We start from the raw sequence: 22,303 nt of genomic DNA, 5'->3' as shown, positions 1-22,303 counted from the left end.
GTTGGTGATGAAGGGATCTGTGATTCCTACCTTTACATCGTGTGATCAAGTGACTGGGTTCCTCATTATCTCTCAAAATGGCTCGGGAATCTCTGTGAGATTGATACTATTTTGGTCATATCTATTTATTTGCAGACTTTATAAGTCATTTGGTGTTATAAATCAGATATATATGATAAAAACTTTAATATAGAGGCAACTTCTTTTTCCACTCTACTGGTACTTTAATATTTTGTCTGTGATTATTGGAAAAAGATTGTGCCGAATCCTTTAAGTGGATTATTTGAGGTAGCCCCTCAGTCATATTCCCTCAACTAATCCAAGAAGAATCATGTAGCTTTTACAACTCTGTTGGCTAGAAGACCGCCTGAACTTTTTCAGGAAATTTCCCACCAAAAACTACTCAGGTAGATTTAGTTTTTCAGGAAACTTTCGGAGTTCCCCCTAGCTCGGTGGGACTTTTCGAAGCTACCGTGAACCTTTTCGGGGGCGGGCTGTGTTGTCGAACGCTGATTGGTTGAAAACTTTTGGGGGCATTTCTAAAACGTATTTTTCAAACACACAACCTTCATTGCAGAATAAAATTATGCAAGGATGACTTGTTTATTTCCTATTTCTTGTGTATTTATATTACCACAAACTTGACAACGAAGAGAAAGAAGAACAAAGGGAACTTTTGACTTGCAGCAACTTTTGTGGGTCATCTTTGTGCCGAATTACGCTGATCAGTGGAACTACATTGGAGTGTTTTTACTTAGCCATAGTGTTATATTTTGTTGGTGTTTTGTTTTTTGGGGAAAAAAGGAAAACATTTGACATTTGATCACATTCCTGTAGCATGTATTTGCCATGGAAACTTAATAAACAAATGTTTAAAAAAAAGTGAACATTTTAAATAAATACTGGGTCTTTTTATTTATGTAATACATACACGACACAGACACAATGTAGGTCGGTGGCTGTCACCACTGGCTTCCGGTCCGTCACTCAAATAGGTTTGTTTGCAACATAATACCAAATAATTCCTATTGTTACAAAATGCACATCCACCTACTGTAACATGCTAATTGATTCTATTGATTTATATTACATATTTGCTGTAATACATCATGTTAAAGGTCTGTGAATCAACATAAATATCATACATTAATATTATTTTACTTTATTACTATTATTTTAAAAGTTATTATTGGGACAAGCGGTAGAAAACGGATGGATGGACATACTGTATTTGTAATGAATAGATTGATGGATTGTGGTCTTTACAAGATAATGACATAACGACTGCATTGCACCTTGCACATGCACACGTAGTTAACTTGTTTATGACCTAAAAATCAGGTGTTGATAAAATACTTTCCTGCTGTGAGATGTTACATGATGTTGTTGGTGCACAACCTGATTTGCTAATAACAATGCTAATAAAGAATGCATTTGTTCACATCTTTATTAATACAATTTACATGCAATAGTGATAAGAGTACCGATGAATACCGGTATCAATAAGGAATATCCACATTGGTATTGGTATTGATACAATCCTAACGATATACTTACCTATTGTGTGCGTGTGTCCAAAGCACAAGCTTTGGTTTCGACGGACAATGCCCAAAAAACTCTGCCAAGTGTGACCTCAAGAAACATGCCCTTTTTGCCGCACAAGAATATGGCAAAGTGTACGTAATGCTTTGCTTCACTGTGGCTGAGGTGGGAGATGTAGAAATACCGGTGTGTTGTTTTATTGAATGTTAATAAGAAAACAATGTAGGCAGCGTAGTGGAAGGGGTTAGTGCGTGTGCCTCACAATAAAAAGGTCCGAGGTTCGATTCCCGGGCTCTGGGTCTTTCTGTGTGGAGTTTGCATGTTTTTGTGAGTACATGGGTTTACTCCAAGTACTCCGGCTTCCTCTTACCTCCAAAGACATGCACTACCTGAATGCAGCTGGGATAGGCTCCAGCCCTAGAGGGACAAGCGGTCGAAAATGGATGGATGGAAGGAAAAAATGGTATGCAGAAGTGTACTTATAACAATTTTATAGACAAATTATACTATTTATAGTTGTGGTGCAGCGTTGATGGGCGGGAAATATTTTCTTCTTCTTAGAGGGGTATAGCAGAAAATAATTAAGAAGCACTGGTGTAGAGCGACCATCTAGAGAGAACGCGCCAGACCTTGTAGGGCACGGTCTTCTCTCCAGCGCTGGTATTGCTACTGTTTGTACTTAGTCTCCTCGCCTTATTCAAACAAGCCTTTAGAACGAAAAAACCTGGGAGATATTCACCCTTAAAAAGGGAAGATCCGAACAACTCACATGACTTACACATCAAGCATTATGAGGCTGAAGATGAGAGTGACATGTGAAGAAATAACAGACATGAGACTCTATCTGATTCCTGCAAGATGAGGGGTGTGTCATCCACCCTCTATGCTCCCCTATGGGCTTTACATATATCGACGCATGATGGGCTTAGGTAATGGTGGCTTTGTGAGACTTGATACCATGAATGACTGCAGCAAAAATCAATGCATGACTAGAAAAAGCACTCTGTAAAGCTCAGACCTCCACAATAGTAGTCAACATGTCAAAGGATTATTGCTCACGTGTGTATAAGTGAAAGTATATTCATGAAATAAATCAAGTTTTCCAACATCATCACTTCGTAATATACTGCAGATTTTCTGAATTGTGGCTTAATAGTAGTTTATTTCTGTTGTGCAATGGGCACATTGACAACTGGTGGGAGGCGTACTGTTGGCCGAGACTGTACATGATTAACATTCCAATACGTCTATGTTGCAAGGTGATAATTACTAAGTAACATGCAAAAGGGTAGCATTGATCATACAACAGGTGAAGGTTGTACATGAGGGGTTTGGGGGTTGAAAGGGAGCAGTTAAGACCCGTGAGGCAGTTTTCTAGAGATGAGATTTATGGCTCTATGAAAGGTGCTGGATCTTGAGGAGCTGTTCCTATCAAAATATATATTTATATTTTGTTACGTTACCCAAATATTAAGGAAACTGTCAGGAAGTGTTGGTGACGAACCCCAAGATGCAGAGATGGCAGGCTTATTGTAGGAAAACATGATTTTAATGTCCAAAGGAAATGCAGGAAAACAAGAATCAGGAAACAGGCAACAAGAATCAAGGAGAACTGGAGACAGCAAACAGGAGCCAGCAAACAAGATACCAGATACGAGGAATTAAGAGACAGCAAACCGCAAACAGCTAACAATCCTCAAGCACTGACCGGCGGGCGAGGCAGGTATAAATAGTAGCCTGATTGGCAATTGCCACGAGGTGTGCCAGGCTGCCAATCAGGGACATGTGAGGGAAATGAGCGCTCAGGGAGACGTGCAGGAAATGGAACCAAAATAAGAGTTCTGACAGGAAATAAATCACAAACACAGACAAAAACCGGAACATAACCAAACTGTCAGGGACAAACCTGACAGAAACTATCCCATGTAGCAGTTATAGCATACGATTTATCCGAGAATAATTCAAATGTACATATCACACTAATATTTACTCTTTCAGGCAACATGATTCTGAAATGTAATTACACTTACATTTTTATTGTTTCATTTGTATTGTATACATTCCATTAGGTGGTATCATATACAGTGTACACTGTGCTTTGACTATAATAGTGATATTATATAGAATATATATAATATCACTATTTTGTCATTTCCATAACCTAAAAAACTTTGTAGCACAATAAATAAATACAGTATGCATGCTGCTGATGAAGTTAATGCAAACTAAACATTTTCCACCAAAATGTTTACTATACTTAAAAATATATACAAAAAGGAATTAAAGTATATTTTTATAATACATATAAATACAATTAGAATAAAAATGTGTGCATAATATAATTATGAATGCAAAACTGTACTACCCTATATGCTGAACTACTGCTTACCAGCGGCCTAATATGATCTCCAATGCTGACTCCTTTTTATTGTCTATTGTAAAATACATTTTTGATATTGTGGTTTTTATCATTATTTGCTGTTTTTGTGCTGTGGTTTTGTTGTTGTTGCACTGTAGTCTTTGCACAATAAATACCACCATGGACGGAATTTGGGGAGGGAGGGCATGCTCCCTGCACTTTTTTTAAAAGGCAGTTTTTGTCCTTGCAGTTTTTAACCTTCCAAAAATAATGTAATGGTATTGCATTGAGACAAATCAAACACATGTGCAGGGCGAAAAACCGCAGCTCGGACTGAAGCTTGTCCCTTTAAATTGGCCAGTAGCTCACTGATTGGCTTTCTGGTGCTACCTTCTTGCCAACGTAGCACTGATTGACAGCATGCAGCAGCTGACCAATCAACAGTCAGATGGGAGATAGGAGCAAGTCGCGATCATTCATAGTAGAGAGATATTTGTGCTAGGAATTATTTTTAAATGGTTGTTGTGTTACGGTTAAAACTAGTGTGTGAAATCATAAACTTTTTTAAACACTGATTTTGTAGTATTGCGGGTGTAATTTACAGTAAGGAAGAGAGCAAGTTCCAAGTGTGCACTTGTCATTGACAGTTTTGATACTGTTGGAAAGCAAAAACTGTCAGAACGAGGGGTTTTTCGCAGGTTACTGCGAGATTTGTTCTCCCGGGATGCAATCGGACTAGACCGGACAAGGCTTGAAGGTAGGAACATTATTTAATCTCTCTAAAACTCAACAAAGTACAAAAAACAGAAAACAACCCGAAGGCAAGCGTGCCTATCGCATGCGGAAGCTAAGGCAAAAACTTAGGACATGAAACCTGAAACTAAAGACATGAAACCCGCACTAAACTGTGACATGAAACAAATAGCTTTAAAGGGGAATATTATCACAATTTCAGAAGGGTTAAAACCATTAAAAAGTTCCCAGTGGCTTATTTTATTTTTTGAATTTTTTTTCAAAATTTTACCCATCACGCAATATCCCTAAAAAAAGCTTTGAAGTGCCTGATTTTAACCATCGTTATATACACCCGTCCATTTTCCTGTGACGTCACATAGTGATGCCAACACAAACAAACATGGCGCATAGAACAGCAAGCTATAGCGACATTAGCTCGGATTCAGACTCGGATTTCAGTGGCTTAAGCGATTCAACAGATTACGCATGTATTGAAACGGATGGTTGTAGTGTGGAGGCAGGTAGCGAAAACGAAATTGAAGAAGAGACTGAAGCTATTGAGCCATATCGGTTTGAACCGTATGCAATCGAAACCGACGAAAACGACACGACAGCCAGCGACACGGGAGAAAGCGAGGACGAATTCGGCGATCGCCTTCTAACCAACGATTGGTATGTGTTTGTTTGGCATTAAAGGAAACTAACAACTATGAACTAGGTTTACAGCATATGAAATACATTTGGCAACAACATGCAATTTGAGAGTGCAGACAGCCCAATTTTCATCAATTAATATATTCTGTAGACATACCCTCATCCGCTATCTTTTCCTGAAAGCTGATTTGTCCAGTTTTGGAGTTAATGTCAGCAGGCCAGGGAAGCTAGGGTCGATATTCTTCTCTTGATCATCTTCGGTGGCATAAGGGACGGTGTGAGCCAAGACATCCAGGGGGTTTAGCTCGCTCGTCTGTGGGAACAAACTGCCGCCATTGCTTGCCGTGCTACCGAGGTCTTTTGTCCCTGAATTGCTCACACACTCCGGCAGATTCAATGGGGGTGTTGGCGGCAGATTTCTTTGACTTTATCGTTGGAAATGCATCTGCTTTCAGTATCGCAGGATATCCACACATTCTTGCCATCTCTGTCGTAGCATAGCTTTCGTCGGTAAAGTGTGCGGAACAAACGTCCAATTTCTTGCCACTTTCGCATCTTTGGGCCACTGGTGCAACTTGAATCCATCCCTGTTCGTGTTGTTACACCCTCCGACAACACACCGACGAGGCATGATGTCTCCAAGGTACGGAAAACAGTCGAAAAAACGGAAAATAACAGAGCTGATTTGACTCGGTGTTTGTAATGTGTTTGAGAAAATGGCGGATTGCTTCCCGATGTGACGTCACATCGTGACGTCATCGCTCCGAGACCGAATAATAGAAAGGCGTTTAATTCGCCAAAATTCACCCATTTAGAGTTCGGAAATCGGTTAAAAAAATATATGGTCTTTTTTCTGCAACATCAAAGTATATATTGATGCTTACATAGGTCAGACGATAATGTTCCCCTTTAACGATGGAAACGAGCAGCATGAACTGTGGTATCGCATGAAATAAGCAAGACTTACTGTGGCAAGAAAAGAGCATGAAACAATTAATACAGAGCATGAAAAGAACATCAACAGAGTAATGTCGCCAGGCCGACTAACTGGCAACGACAAGCTTAAATAGTCTCTTTGACGCCAGGTGCGTGTGTCACATGAGGCAGGTGAAACCAATGAGGTGACCAAACAAGGGAGTGCAAAAACAGGAAATATGGAGTCTTAAACAAACAGAAAAAAACATGATCCAGACCACAGATCAAGACAAAAACAGCTTGTAAAATGTCAATTAATACATGACAGAGTGCTTCATATGAAATTCAATAACAAACCCACAAGACAAACTATCACGCATGCATTAATAATCATGGCAATTGATGGCATGTCAACACTGGCGGTCAAGCGATTTTAATATGCGAAAAAATCTAAATATAAACAATCGTTTTTTTTATATTATTACTTACTATGCTCAAGCCAATTGTGCGTGTCCCCACTTCTGAAATCCGGATTTGGTCCTTGAATATAACCTAAACACTCCAACCTGACTCTGCTTGATGGTGACTATAGAGCCCTGTTTCACTAATGCACTCCAAATCATTATTAAGCTTAAAAAAAAAAAAGGTTTATACATATAAATGAATGAGTTTTCATATTTTGAAAATAACATCCTTGTTCCAAATATTCCTTTTGCCAATCAACAGTACATTATCTTTGGGTTTTGGGTAAGTAAACACCTTAGCTATAATTAGAACATTTACGGTATTCATAGAAACATCCCTAGAATTTCTCTCGGTTATGTTTTGTTGTTTTAATAGATTGTATTCACTTTTGAAAGCTGTTTGTGATGAAAAGAACAAATACACCATCAAGAACTAACATTTAAAACAGCACGGCAAAAGACTTCCTCTGGGTCTAAATACTGTCTACGAACAAGCGTCGCAAACAAACGTCGCAAACAAACGTCGCAAACAAACGTCGCAAACAAACGTCGCAAACAAACGTCGCAAACAAACGTTGTAAACAAACGTCGTAAACAAACGTCTGCATTAGAGTGTCAATGACGACGTAAAGATACGACAAGGTGGGCCTCAATGATGGAAGTGACTACGAACAACTCTGGCGGCTCTTCCCTCTGCCTGCCAGTGGTTGTTTGTCTAAATGTCCTCTGAAAGAATGGATCAAAGCTTTATTGGATCAATACAGGCGGCTATTCTTCTGATTGCACAGATGGAGGCGTAAACAAGATCATGTCACCTGTGTCGGTCCCTGAAATAGTGACTACATCTATGCTTCTGTAGTCACTTGTGGCATTGCTAACCTGTGTACCATTGGTTCCAATTTGTCTGGGATAGGCTCCAGCTCCATGCATCACTGAAAAGATTAAGAAAAATGGACAGATGGATGATTTTAACACACAAACACACTGTTGTGCTTGTATATGCTTAATAGGGACTAGTGTTGTCCCGGTATCAAAATGTATTTTGATACTTTTAGGTACTTTTCTAAATAAAGGGGACCACAAAAAATTGCATTATTGGCTTTATTTTAGCAAAAAATCTTAGAGTACATTAAACATATGTTTCTTATTGCAAGTTTGTCCTTAAAGGGGAACATTATCACAATTTCAGAAGGGTTAAAACCATTAAAAATCAGTTCCCAGTGGCTTATTTTATTTTTCGAAGTTTTTTTCAAAATTTTACCCATCACGCAATATCCCTAAAAAAAGCTTCAAAGTGCCTGATTTTAACCATCGTTATATACACCCGTCCATTTTTCTGTGACGTCACACAGTGATGCCAATACAAACAAACAGCAAGGTATAGCGACATTAGCTACGATTCAGACTCGGATTTCAGCGGCTTAACACTGTCTGATAAGATAATTACTAACAACTATGAACTAGGTTTACAGCATATGAAATACATTTGGCAACAACATGCACTTTGAGAGTGCAGACAGCCCATTTCAGGCGCGCTAAGAACATATATTTTTCCACGATTTCAGCACTCAGGTTAACCATACCTAAATAGACACAAAATACTGCATTACACAAGACTACCCGAATGTACTCGAATGATTGAAAAAAATAAATGTTTTTAAGCTAAATTATTGGTAAACACAGTTTATGTATAATAATTTACGTAAAACCGCGAGTAATGAATAAAGTTTTAATCAATTTATATATTCTGTAGACATACCCTCATCCGCTCTCTTTTCCTGAAAGCTGATCTGTCCAGTTTTGGAGTTAATGTCAGCAGGCCAGGGAAGCTAGGGTCGATATTCTTCTTTTGATCACCTTCGGTGGCATAAGGGACGGTGTGAGCCAAGACATCCAGGGGGTTTAGCTCGCTCGTCTGCGGGAACAAACTGCCGCCATTGCTTGCCGTGCTACCGTGGTCCGTTGTCCCTGAATTGCTCACACACTCCGGCAGATTCAATGGGGGTCTGGCGGCAGATTTCTTTGACTTTATCGTTGGAAATGCATCTGCTTTGAGTGTCGCAGGATATCCACACATTCTTGCCATCTCTGTCGTAGCATAGCTTTCGTCAGTAAAGTGTGCGGAACAAACAACTGACCATTTCGTCGGCTTTCCCCACACCCTCGTATTTTGAACAAATTTTGTCCAATTTCTTGCCACTTTCGCATCTTTGGGCCACTGGTGCAACTTGAATCCGTCCCTGTTCGTGTTGTTACACCCTCCGACAACACACCGACAAAAGTGAGAAAATGGCGGATTGCTTCCCGATGTGACGTCACAACGTGACGTCATCGCTCCGAGACCGAATAATAGAAAGGCGTTTAATTCGCCAAAATTCACCCATTTAGAGTTCGGAAATCGGTTAAAAAAATATATTGTCTTTTTTCTGCAACATCAAGGTATATATTGACGCTTACATAAGTCTGGTGATAATGTTCCCCTTTAAATAAAATAGTGAATATCTAAGACAACTTTTCTTTTAGTATTAAGTAAGCAAACAAAGGCTCCTAATTAGTCTGCTGACGTATGTAGTAACATATTGTGTCATTTATCATTCTATTATTTTGTCAAAATTATGAGGGACAAGTTGTCGAAAATGAATTATTAATCTACTTGTTCATTTACTGTTAATATCTGCTTATTTTCTCTTTTAACATGTTCTATCTACACTTCTGTTAAAATGTAATAATCACTTATTCTTCTGTTTGGATGCTTTACATTAGTTTTGGGTATCGATCCGATACCAAGAAGTTACAGGATCATACATTGGTCATATTCAAAGTCCTCATGTGTCCAGGGACATATTTCCTGAGTTTATAAACATAATATAAATGTAAAAAAAAACTAAATAAGATTTTGTGATGCTAAAAAATATCGGTAAAATCATAGTACCGTAGTATCGACTCGATACGCTCCTGAATTTGGCATCATTACAGTGGATGTCAGGTGCAGATCCACCAATGGTGTTTGTTTACATTCGGTAATGGGGGACCGGTACGCTTCAGAGGCGGTATAGTACCGAATATGATTCAATAGTATCGCGGTACTATACCAATACCGGTATACCGTACAACCCTAGAAGATAAAGAACTAGTATTATATTGTAGTATTGGCATGCCGCCCACATGTTGAACACTTCAGTGTTTTCATTGTCATCATCTCTTGTGACGACATCGTTCATGTCCTTGACGTCTCTGCATGCACCAAGAATGAATAACAAGAGAACGACCAGCGACCAGGTTAAGTCTGTTATCTCAATTCCAAAACTTTGATACTTGTACTTATGAAGCATCATCATAATCATCATCATCATAATACATCTTCTATTGATGTGGTGCTCCACATCTTTTTCCCAAGGAGTACAAAAACGGTCTCTCAAGGCTGCGAAAAACTCTTTGAACAATTTCCAATGGAAGGAAGAGCACAGCGCCGCATTTCCATGATAATGGCGGATGGCCTTATTATACATGATAAAGGCGTTAACATGGACTATTTGGAATAAACGTGACATTTTGAGCACCACTCAGAAACATTTACATATTCATAAAAGTGTTGCTTTTGTTTGATTTAAAATATATTTCAAATCAAACAGCTGATCCTCCTACTTGTGTTTGGCTAAGGAGTTGTCATTTTGTCACTTTGATGGTCTTTTCTAAAGTAGATATTATTGAAATATTACATCATAACAGATATGCCACATCTTCAAGCGTGTGTAAAAGCAAGAACATCATAGATTTTTTTTAAAACACTGCAAGTAAGTTTTGATATTGAAAGGAAAAGAAACCTTGGCATTGTAGAACATGTTGTATTGACACTGAAACAAGTATTGTTTCAGTGTCAAGCCTGACATGTTGAATTGAAAAATAAAATACAGACATTCAAAAACCCAAACAGTTTTGTATTAGGATGTTTTTCTCCCGATGCCAATCTTCGGATTTTTGTTAAATATTAATGTTTTTTTGTTACTGTTTTTTTAAAGCATTACATATTTTTATTTTCAACTTTCCGTTTTTTAGAATTACTTTTCTTTAACCTCTCAAACTAAAAACAAAACCAATAACAGTGTAAGACAAATATTCTGCCATAATGCATAAAATATCCACCAAAATATGTGTTTTTAATGTTTGTAGGCAATGTTTTATTTAACATTTTATGATGCCAACACTTGTTTCAGTGTCATTGCAACTTTTTTTTCCAAAATCTTTTTGGTATTTGGAGTTTTCGACAACCAATTTTTCGTCCCGCTATTCAAAGTGTCAAAACTGCAGAAATGCAGCAAAGTTTATAAAGTGAAATACTTTTAAAAATGGACCTCTGATGATTTTAATTTACATTTGAGTTTGAGTTTGAGTTTATTTCAAACACGCATGCGTACAACATGATACATCACCATTTCCAACTTCTCTTTACATGTTCGAAAAGGAGTAGAAAGAGATATATATATATATATATATATATATATATATATATATATATATATATATATATATATATATATATATATATATATAATCCTACCCCTTTTCCATTACATAGCAATTTGTAACACCTTTGTTCACTTCCTATTCTCAATTTATTCACAATATACCATACTTGCCAACCCTCCCGGATTTTCCGGGAGACTCCCGAAATTCAGCGCTTCTCCCGGAAACCTCCCGGGACAAATTTTCTCCCGAAAATCTCCCGAAATTCAGGCGGAGCTGGAGGGGGCGTGGCCTCCAGCTCCTGAGTGACGTGTCGACAGCCTGTTTTCACTTCCGCTTTCCCACAATATAAACAGCGTGCCTGCCCAATCACGTTATAACTGTTGAATGATCGAGGGCGAGTTCTTGGTTTCTTATGTGGGTTTATTGTTAGGCAGTTTCATTAACGTCCTCCCAGCGCAGCAACAACACACAACAACAGCAGTCACGTTTCCGTCTACCGTAAAGCAGTTCGTCTGCCGTAAACAGCAATGTTGTGACACTCTTAAACAGGACAATACTGCCATCTACTGTACATGCATGTGACAATTACATCTAGGGCTTTTAGAGAGTGCAGTGCACAACTGCACACACAACAAGGAGACGAAGCAGAATGCATCATCAGAGAGGGTGTTCAGCATGGTTAGAAAAATAGTGACAGAGAGTAGAACAAGGATGAACAATTAAACCCTTAACTCATTGAGTAGATGTGTGTTATGTGTGTGTATATGTGTAAATAAATGAACACTGAAATTCAAGTATTTCTCTTATCTATATATATATATATATATATATATATACATATATATATATATTATTATTTTTTTCCCACACATACATATATTGCGCTCTACTACGGTATCGAGCACTATTTTTTGGATAACCTTATTAAGACATATACTCCGCTCCAAATTGACATTTGTTGAGCACTGTACGACGATCAGAAATGGAAAAATTCAACATCGACTACTCCACGAAGAACATTCCCATACCCGCGCAGAATGACTACAAGCTAAGGCTCATAGAAAAGACGGAACACTTCCTAAGAAGGATGCGGTGGAAAGCACATTTTTTCCTCCACCCTGAAACAAAAGGAACGCAAAAGAAAACTTACGGATTCAAATCTACAAAGAACCCACCCACAGTTGAGGAACTAAAGGATTTTGAGAACGACATGCTCAAAATGATACAATCAGTCAAATTCAAGCCAATCCGCAACCCACTCCTCACCAAGCTGAAAAATGACAAGGAGCGCATCAAGAAAGTAAACAACCTCATCATAGCTGCTTCTACAGAATGGACATACCAGAACATCACACCTTACTGGACAGAAGCATCACCAAATCATACAAAAAAGCGCAACCCAACACCTTACAGAACATCCACCTGGAAAATAAAAGGATCGCGGCTGAACTGGACATTGAGGACAGGGTGGACGCCACAGCCAACAAGGAAGCCTTCATCACATTGAAGGACCACAAACCCAACTTCGCAAATAACCCAACATGCCGACTAATAAACCCAACTAAATCTGAAATAGGAAAAATCAGCAAAATAATCCTGGACAGAGTCAACACAAAAATCAAGGACAAAACACCACTCAACCAATGGAGAAATACAGCAGCAGTTATCAAATGGTTCAACAACATCCAAGACAAACAACAGCACAACTTTATCTCCTTTGATATCGAAGAATTTTACCCTTCCATCACGCAAGACCTACTGACTCAAGCACTAGACTTCGCCTCAGACTACGACTCAATCACAGGCAACGAAAGAAACATCATCATCCACGCAAAAAACTCCATTCTCATCCACAACAGTACACCATGGCAAAAAAAGAACAATGCAACATTTGACGTCACTATGGGAAGTTTTGACGGAGCAGAAACGTGTGAACTCGTTGGGAGTTTCCTCCTCTCCCAGCTCGCTAGCCTCAATCTGAACCTTGGTATTTACCGTGATGACGGACTGGCAGTGTGTCGTGCCTCGCCAAGGAGCAGCGAGAATACCAAGAAGCGCATATGCCAAATTTTCAAAGAGAACGGCCTACGGATCACGATTGAAGCCAACAAGCAAACCGTCAACTTCCTTGACGTCACTTTCAACCTGAGAAATAACAGCTACCAACCATTCACGAAACCCAACACAACACTCCAATACGTGCACCATGACAGCAACCACCCACCCACCACCACGAAAAGAATACCTACCGGAATTAATAAAAGGCTATCGATGCTGTCATCTAGCAAAGCTGAATTTGACCAAGCAACCCCCCCGTACCAAAAAGCCCATGATGAAAGCGGATACAATTTCACCCTCACCTATGAACCCACGCCAGGAAACCAGCCAAAAAAGAACAGAAAACGAAACGACATCATCTGGTACAACCCCCCATACAGCAAAAACGTCTCAACTAACATTGGACATAAATTCCTCAATCTGATTGACAAACACTTTCCCAAAGACAACACCCTAAGAAAAGTATTCAACAAGAACAACATTAAATTGAGCTACAGCTGTATGAACAATATACGACAAATCATCTCAAACCACAACAAAACAATTGCAAATGAGCCGTCGGCCCCCGGACAGAGCGACTCCAAAACCAACAAAGGCTGTAACTGTCGAAAGAAACCTGATTGCCCTCTCAACGGGGGGTGATTACAAACATCAGTTGTCTACCAATCTAAGGTAATACGCAAGGACATTAACACATCCGACACATATGTAGGATTAACCGAGGGAGAATTCAAAACCAGATGGAACAATCACAAGGCTTCTTTCAGGAACCAAAACCTGCGGAACACCACAGAACTCAGCAAACACATTTGGGACCTCAAAGACAATAATGTTGAATATTCAATAACATGGCAAATTCTTGCATCCAGCACACCTTACAATAGTGGTAATAAAAGATGCAACCTATGCTTGAAAGAGAAACTGTTTATTATTTACCGTCCAGACCTGTCATCCCTCAACAAGCGCAGCGAAATTGTAACAGCATGCCGCCACAGACGGAAACACCTCCTAGGTAACACATGAGCCAATCACCACGCCCCTACGCCAGCCTGTACCCACCCACTCTGTGCCCTATATAAACCATGGAATGTGAATGCTCCCATTAAAATCTCCTGATGAGTGAGGGAACCCCCCCTCATGAAACAGGCCTGTAGAGATGAAATAGTCTTGTGATTTTTTCCCACACATACATATATATATATATATATATATATATATATATATATATATATATATATATATATATATTTATATATATATATTTATATATATAGCTAGAATTCACTGAAAGTCAAGTATTTCTTATATATTTATATATATATATATGAAATAAATGACTTGGTGAATTCTAGCTGTAAATATACTCCTCCCCTCTTAACTACGCCCCCAACCACGCCCCCCCCCCCACCTCCTGAAATCGGAGGTCTCAAGGTTGGCAAGTATGCAATATACTCCATAAATAAGAACATTTAAAAAATCATTATAATAGTTAAGTAAGTTGTATTTCATATTGTGAAATAAATAACATTATCAGTAGGTTCAGAAGTTTGAACGGTTTCCTAAATTGGATCATATCAGTACATTGTTTGATTTCTTTGATTAATCTATTCCATATTTTAATTCCACATACTGATATTATAAAGGTTTTAAGTGTTGTACGTGCATACAAATGTTTTAAAGTACATTTTTCTCTAAAATTATAATTCTCCTTTTTTGTTGAGAAGAATTGGGTAGTAGATTATAGTTTGCTTTGTGCATCATTTTAGCTGTTTGCAAATGTACTATATCACGGAATTTCAAAATTTTCGATTCAATGATTAAAGGGTTTGAATGTGGTCTATATCCAACATGTATTATTCTAACTGATCTTTTTTGTAACACAGTTAATGAATTAAGTGTACTTTTGTAGTTAATTCCCCACATTTCTGCACAATAACTCAGATATGGTAACACTAGCGAGCAGCAGAGAATATGGAATGATTTTTGGTCTAATACATACAGTATTTGGCTTTGTTCATTATAGATGTATTTCTTGCCACCTTGTGTTGTATATTTTTTGTATGAGATTTCCAGTTCTTTTCATCATCAATCATACACCTAGCATTTTATTTCATTTACTCTTTCAATTTTTATTCCGTCTATTTGTATTTGTGTTTGACTTTCTCTTCTACTTTTACCGAATAACATCGTTTACATTTTTCTGAGGTTCAAGGATAGTCTGCTATTGTCAAATAATCTCTTTAATTAATTAATTAATTTTGTTATTATTTGTATTAGCTTCTGTGTGTTCTCTCCTGCACAAAACGCTGTTGAATCGTCCGCGAATAATACTAACTTTAATTATTTGTTAACTTTACAAATGTCATTTATATAGAGATGGAACAATTTTGGTCCAAGTATTGATCCCTGGGGTACGCCACAGGATATATTTAGCATCATAGACATGTGTTCACCTAGCTTCTTGTATTGCTTCATGTTGGTTAAATAGTTTCTAATCCAGTTTAAGACCAACCCTCTGATGCCATACCATTCTAATTTGTAGATTAAAATATGGTGATTAATTGTGTCAAATGCTTTAGTTAAATCCATAATCCATTCACCTAAAAGTTTTGGCAACTCAAGATGCTGATTATCGCACAGGTGTGCCTCTAAAAGGTCACTACAAAATGTGTAACTTTATCACACAGCACAATTCTCACCAGAGCTGTCGCCCTTGAATTGATTGTTCCTTTTGCCACATTAAGCCGTCTCTGAAGGCTGTTAGATTATTGTAGCGAATATACATTTAAATCCACTCTCTTGTTTGCACTTTAGTGACTTCAAACTGTATTGATTACGCGCACATACATATGCAACTTCTTCTTTGGCCTTCAGGTCTGCCGGTCCACTATCTGTTATTTTGGAGACATTGATGTGTGTGTCTAATCCCTTGAAAAAAATCACGTCTCTGAGTAACCTCAAGCTGTCTTAAAGGGGAACAGCACTTTTTTTTTTAAATTTTGCCTATCGTTCACAGTTGTTATGAAAGACATGCATTCTAACTTGTAAATGAAAGTTCGCTTACAGCGGAGCCAATGGGAAGTCCTCTATTCTGCCCATACAATCCAATGAATAACCATTCAAAAAGCGCCAACAATATATTCCATTTACATTTTGTGATTTTGAATATTAACCAAGTATTAGTGATATTGTTATATTAAGCGCTAACGCGGGCAAACTACTTATAGCTGCACCGTGATCACTCACGTGTGCTATTTTGACATGATCGACTGGCGAGGTCTTTCCTCGCTTCCTTGCTCGCTGGGAGTTTATTCTAGATCATAAATGCATTTCACCTGTATAGTAGAAGGCTGAGGACATATTCCAACATGTTGGTACACTTTGACAGCTGATTTTAAACCCAGAAATGGCGAGAACGACACGAAAATAGGCTTTTGTCCACCCCCCTTTCTTTTTAACGATTATGAGTCATTCTTCACCATGTATGAACCTCCTATCAGTCGGCATCCTAATGACAGCAGACATCGTAGAGTAAGTGAAGTTGTTTTATGTTTGTTGGCTCTCATAAAGTCTGCAGTGAGTAATAATCAGTGATGAGAAAAAAAGAAGGGCAGCACGGTGGGGGAGGGGTTAGTGCATCTGCCTCACAATACAAAGGTCCTGAGTAGTCTTGGGTTCAATCCCGGGCTCGGGATCTTTCTGTGTGGAGTTTGCATGTTCTCCCCGTGACTGCGTGGGTTCCCTCCGGGTACTCCGGCTTCCTCCCACCTCCAAAGACATGCACCTGGGGATAGGTTGATTGGCAACACTAAATTGGCCCTAGTGTGGGAATGTGAGTGTGAATGTTGTCTGTCTATCTGTGTTGGCCCTGCGATGAGGTGGCGACTTGTCCAGGGTGTACACCGCCTTCCGCCCGATTGTAGCTGAGATAGGCTCCAGCGCCCCCGGCGACCCCAAAAGGGAATAAGCGGTAGGAAATGGATGGATGGATGGAGAAAAAAAGAAAACAAAAGTCGTGATACGTTTTTTAAATTAATGCGCCGCGTATGCTTAAAATGAGCAAAGTACTTAAATATTAAACATTATTATAAATGTGCCTGTTAGTACATTACATATATACTTACATCATCTATATAAAACTTTAATGGAGGTGTTTGGAGGTATTTTTAAGGGCTTTTATAGGCAGAATAGAGCAGCTCCTATAGGCTCCATTGTAAGAAACATTTTAATCGCATTTATTTAGTTTAGAATGCATTAAAAAAAAATGACATCCATCGTCATGTTGTTCATAGTGTTTGTGAATGATAGGCAAAATTCCCAAAACACTGCAGTTCCCCTTTAAGAATTAATATTTGTAATTTTTAATAATTATGTATTATATACTTTAATAAAAATATGAATTTTAGGTAATTAAAGACTCAAAATTGTCCATTGTATGAATGTTAGGGAATGATTGTCAATATGTGCACTGCGATTGGCTGGCGACCAGTTTAGGGTGGAGCCCGCCTCTTGCCAAAGTCAGATGGGATAGGCTCTAGCTAACCCGCGGCCCTACTGAGGATAAGCGGTATAGAAAATGGATAGTTGGTATTTATAACAATAATTCTAATTAGCTACATACACATCCCACTTGACAAAATCGAAAGCCTTGGGCTGGCCTCCACATACGCTCGTGGTCACTCGTTGACCATGGCCTCTTTGACCCAGTGGACTTGGCTGTTCTTGTACTAGAAATTGTCACAGCCCGGTCGCATTCCAATGCGCATTCATCTGTACGCTGCGCTGAGCGCACCTCTAAGCGCGGACCTGCGCGCGCCACTCCTGTACGCGCCACTCCTGTGCGCGCCACTCCTGTGCACTGGCTCAGCTGCAATCAATCAGCACTCAACACACCTGAGGCTTATGAGTTCCCTGTGCTTCTTAAGCCAGCGCAGACCTGCGTTCCGGGCCAGAACGTTGCTACCTGTTCCCGTACAGTAAGCCGACATGTATAGCTCTATGCCCACTCTCTCTCTCTCTCTGTGTTTTCTCCTCCCCCGTGTTCATTTGTCTCGTGTTCCCGTGTCGTTCCAGCAGCATTCCTCCGTCCCGATTACGAGCTGTGTGTCTCGTCTCCCCGTATTCCCTCTGGTTTCCTGGCTGCCCTTTTGGATCTCTACCACCCACCTGGACACGGACTTTGACGCCTCGCTCTTGCCCCTGAACTCCTGCCTGTCCCTGGATCTCCGAGCTTGCCCTTCCCTCTTGGACTTCCGCACCTTGCTCAACACTCCTGGTAACACTCAACATATAATCACTACACATAGTCACACACATACACATACTGGGTTAGTTTCACACTTCATAATGTTGTATATAAATAAGTAGAGCTAAACGACGTCCCTGCGTCTGTGCCGTCTCCTTCTTCCCCCGCGTAACAGAAACAGAAATAGAGTGAAGAATTTTGAAGAAGCTTGCTTGTAAGGGTAACCACTTGTGGTGCTTACATATGCAATTGACAATGCTTTTGCAGGGGTGAGACCAATAATGCTGTAACATTTAAATGTGACCTGTTTTCATAAATGCTTGTGAAATCTTCCAGTCAGAGACCCGACCTCTGACTGTTTAACAAAAGAGCGCGGGTAGTGTCGACAATAAAGCTTTTCAGAAAATTCGGCAGTACATCCAACTTCCACAGTCCATCTTCACCTCCAATATTGTCTGAAAGCAACCACTCAGACAGCTGCTGCAACAATAATCACTTTGCATAACCAAACAATTTCTGCACAGTCTGTCAGAAAGCGTCTCAGCGAAGCTCATCTGCATGCTGGTCATCGTCACCGAAGTCTCGACCTGACTGCCGTTTGTTGTGGTAACTGACTTGAGTGGGCAAATGCTGACATTTGATGGCGTCTGGTACTTTGGAGAGGTGTTTTCTTTACCAATCAATCCCGGTTTTTAATGTATAGGCCAGATAGCAGACAATATATAGCGTCGTTTGGGGGAGAGGTTTGCTGATGTTAACGTTTTGAATTGAGTGGTCCCCCAAAATGTAAAAAATGCCTGAAAATATGTAAAAACAAAAAACACCATGTTTGATGTCATGAGTCTTTCTTTCTTATCATAGATCTGTGTGAACGACTCTTGCTGTCGTCCGGGTTCACAGGACCACGAAGGAAGGACATTCTGCGAGCAGGTTTAGACTTCTTTTATTTTTTCAAATAAATCTGCGTCTTCTTTCGCCGGACGCTTTTCAGCTCCGGCTCCACTTGTTCGCTCTTCCGCTAGCTTTCAGCCTTCCGCGTCGTCGACTGTCTCTCGCTCTGTGTGGCGGGTGCTCCTCATGCACCACTGGCTCTCCACCTCCTTCTGCCCCGTCGTTCTCGGCTGCCATCCTTTTAAACACTGAGAGGGGATTAATCGATTGTGCCCAGCTGCCCGATCCCTGCACCTGCAGTGCATTTGGACGCGGGTCCGCCGGCCACACCTCCTCGCCGCCATCTTGGAGCAGGCCCCGGTGTGCCCTGCCCCGCTGTCGGACTACCGGCCACGCCTCCTTGCCGCCATCTTGGAGCGGGCTCCGGTGTGCCCTGCCTCGTTGTCGTACTGCCGGCCATGCCTCCTCGCCGCCATCTCGGAGTCGGTCCCGGCGGGGCACGCCTCGCTGTCGGTCTGCCGGCCCCGCCTCCCCACAGTCCTCCATCGCCGGACGCAAGCCGGGCTTCTTCTGAGCTGAAAATATTCAACACAGCTTGATTCTGCAGGGGCAGTTCTGCACAGGATTGCATGCATAGGCCGGGCCACTCACACAGATATTGGGCTCAATACGCAAACTTATTTACACTTATGTCACCTGGTCAGCATGTTTACCCGCCTGATTGTTACATAGACAAAGGTATTGGACATTTGGCTGCTAATGATACAGGAAGTGACATTTTTTTAATTTAAGGTCATTTAAATGACTAATTTACTTTAATTATTGTGATGAATCAAAATTCAAGTGTGATTAATAAGACATTTTAAGCTAACCCTCAAGTGACAAAGGCTGACTTGTTTGAAAATGTTTGCTGTATTTTGGCAATAGTTTTTGTTGTTTTACTAAATTGTACATGATTTTTTATTTAGAGGGTTCTTATCACGTTAAACTTTAAAAAAGAACATATAAGTCCTTCATTTTTTTAAATGCGTAAAAACAGTTTGTCACAAAGTCATATTTTAAGCCTACCGCATCGTCGCCTTCGTCTCGCTCTCGGTCGCTTTCGCTCTGCATGTACTGCTGGCTTCCCAACTTTACACAGCGACAGGGGATTACAGAATTGCGCCCAGCTGAGCGATCCACGCACCTGATGTCCATTTCGGAGCCGGTCCATTTCGGAGCCGGTCCTGGCGCGCCCCGCCTCGCTGCCGGTCCGCCGGCCACACGTCCTCGCCGCCATCTCGGAGTCGGCCCCAGCGTGCCCCGCCTCGCTGCAGGTCTGCCGGCCACGCCTCCTCACACTGATGTTTTGCTTTGCTGGCTTCAAATATATTTTTTGTGTGACGGTTGATGAGGCGTCAATTTGTCAGCTGGAATAGGCTGCAGCCCCCCCGCGACATTGACAGACAAGCAGTAGAAAAATAGCTTTTGAGTTTACTCGTATTTCCCACGTTGAACATTTTTTTTGGGTGATTTCCCGTCGTGCGGTGCCACGATACTGGTTGGCTCTGTGTCGCCTTAGAAATGCTCGAAATAAAAGTGGCGCGCTTCTTACCTACGTCAAAGAGTTTATATTTTGACCTGGGCTTGTTTTTCTGTTTGTTCGCAACAAAACTAAACCAGTTATTGACAAATTTAATGTGCAAAATACAATTATTTTTATATACAAGTACGAACACACTTCACCTCCTGCTTACGGCGTTCAACACCCTCATCTTGCCGTTCCCGCGCTGCACAGAAGATTCTGGGAGATGTAGTTTATTTACAGACTCGAGCAACGCTAAAACGCCAGAAGAAAACTACACTCACCAAGTTTTCGTTTGATACTCTCACGGTATTATTGAGAATAATTTCAAACCTAAATACTGCTGTATTTATATTATCGTTACATCCCTAGCAGGTACCAATAGGTACGAACATTTGGTTTTGCATTATATTTCAAAACAAAACGCAGGATAATATGTATCCTAATAGGTGCCATTTTGGGGTCCTTATACACACACAATAATAACATAATAATAATACCCGTCTGTTGAAACACAGTACGTCTGACTATGGTAGCCTTAATACTACACATTCCATCAAACGGTGCGGCTTCGTAGCTTACCGATGTCGTGCTAAAACATTTTGAGAGATTTTTGAGGACTGTGTGTAATATTCTGTATTCCCAATGAAACATCAACGTTTCAGTGTTGCTTGCTCACTGGTACTTGCTAGCGTCATTTATTTAACAGGCATTAACTTGCAGTCCACACATATCTCTTATGTGTGACTGCCATCTACTGGTCACACTTATCACTACACCATGTACCAAATAAAATTGCTTCAAGGTCGGTAAGCACAACCAGAATTAATGCGTACATTAGGCGCACCGGGTTGTAAGGCGCACTGTCGACTTTTAAGGAAATGAAAGGATTGTGAAAAAAATACGGTAATTTAATTTGAGTCACGAGTCCACTCTGCTGCCGATTGTAGAAATACTTGTCTCAAGGTTGCTGTTCGGGCAATAATGAGTTAATCAGTATGTACATGTTGTTGTTTCTGCTTTGTTACAAGAAACAAACATTCATTTTGTATTGGCAATTGACGTGCACATTTTAGCGCCGCTCAGAGATCGAAACAAGCCTGCAGTGCAAAGCAGAAGAAGGGGACACCCAAAACAGGCAATAAACCATTAAACATATGTTGTACTGGTCAGCAGCCTACACAGCGAGTCAAGCCCAGTTGCAGCATTGTCAGTCTGCATCTCACAAGCAAAACACCACAAACATCCAAAGGGCGAACATGTATTCATTACAATATTGAGAAGCTACAGATGCTGTGTTTGTTTAGGTTAGTTTGTTCTGTCTCGTCCTGACTCAACAAACTGGACGATCGAGCATATATACAAACATAATGATTTTTGTCAACACTGACCTCTCCAGTCCGTCATTT

This window comes from Nerophis lumbriciformis, linkage group LG04 (assembly GCF_033978685.3).
Source record: "Nerophis lumbriciformis linkage group LG04, RoL_Nlum_v2.1, whole genome shotgun sequence".
NCBI lineage: Eukaryota > Metazoa > Chordata > Actinopteri > Syngnathiformes > Syngnathidae > Nerophis > Nerophis lumbriciformis.
The sequence above is the reverse complement of the archived record's forward strand: the minus strand, read 5'-3'. Positions refer to the sequence as shown.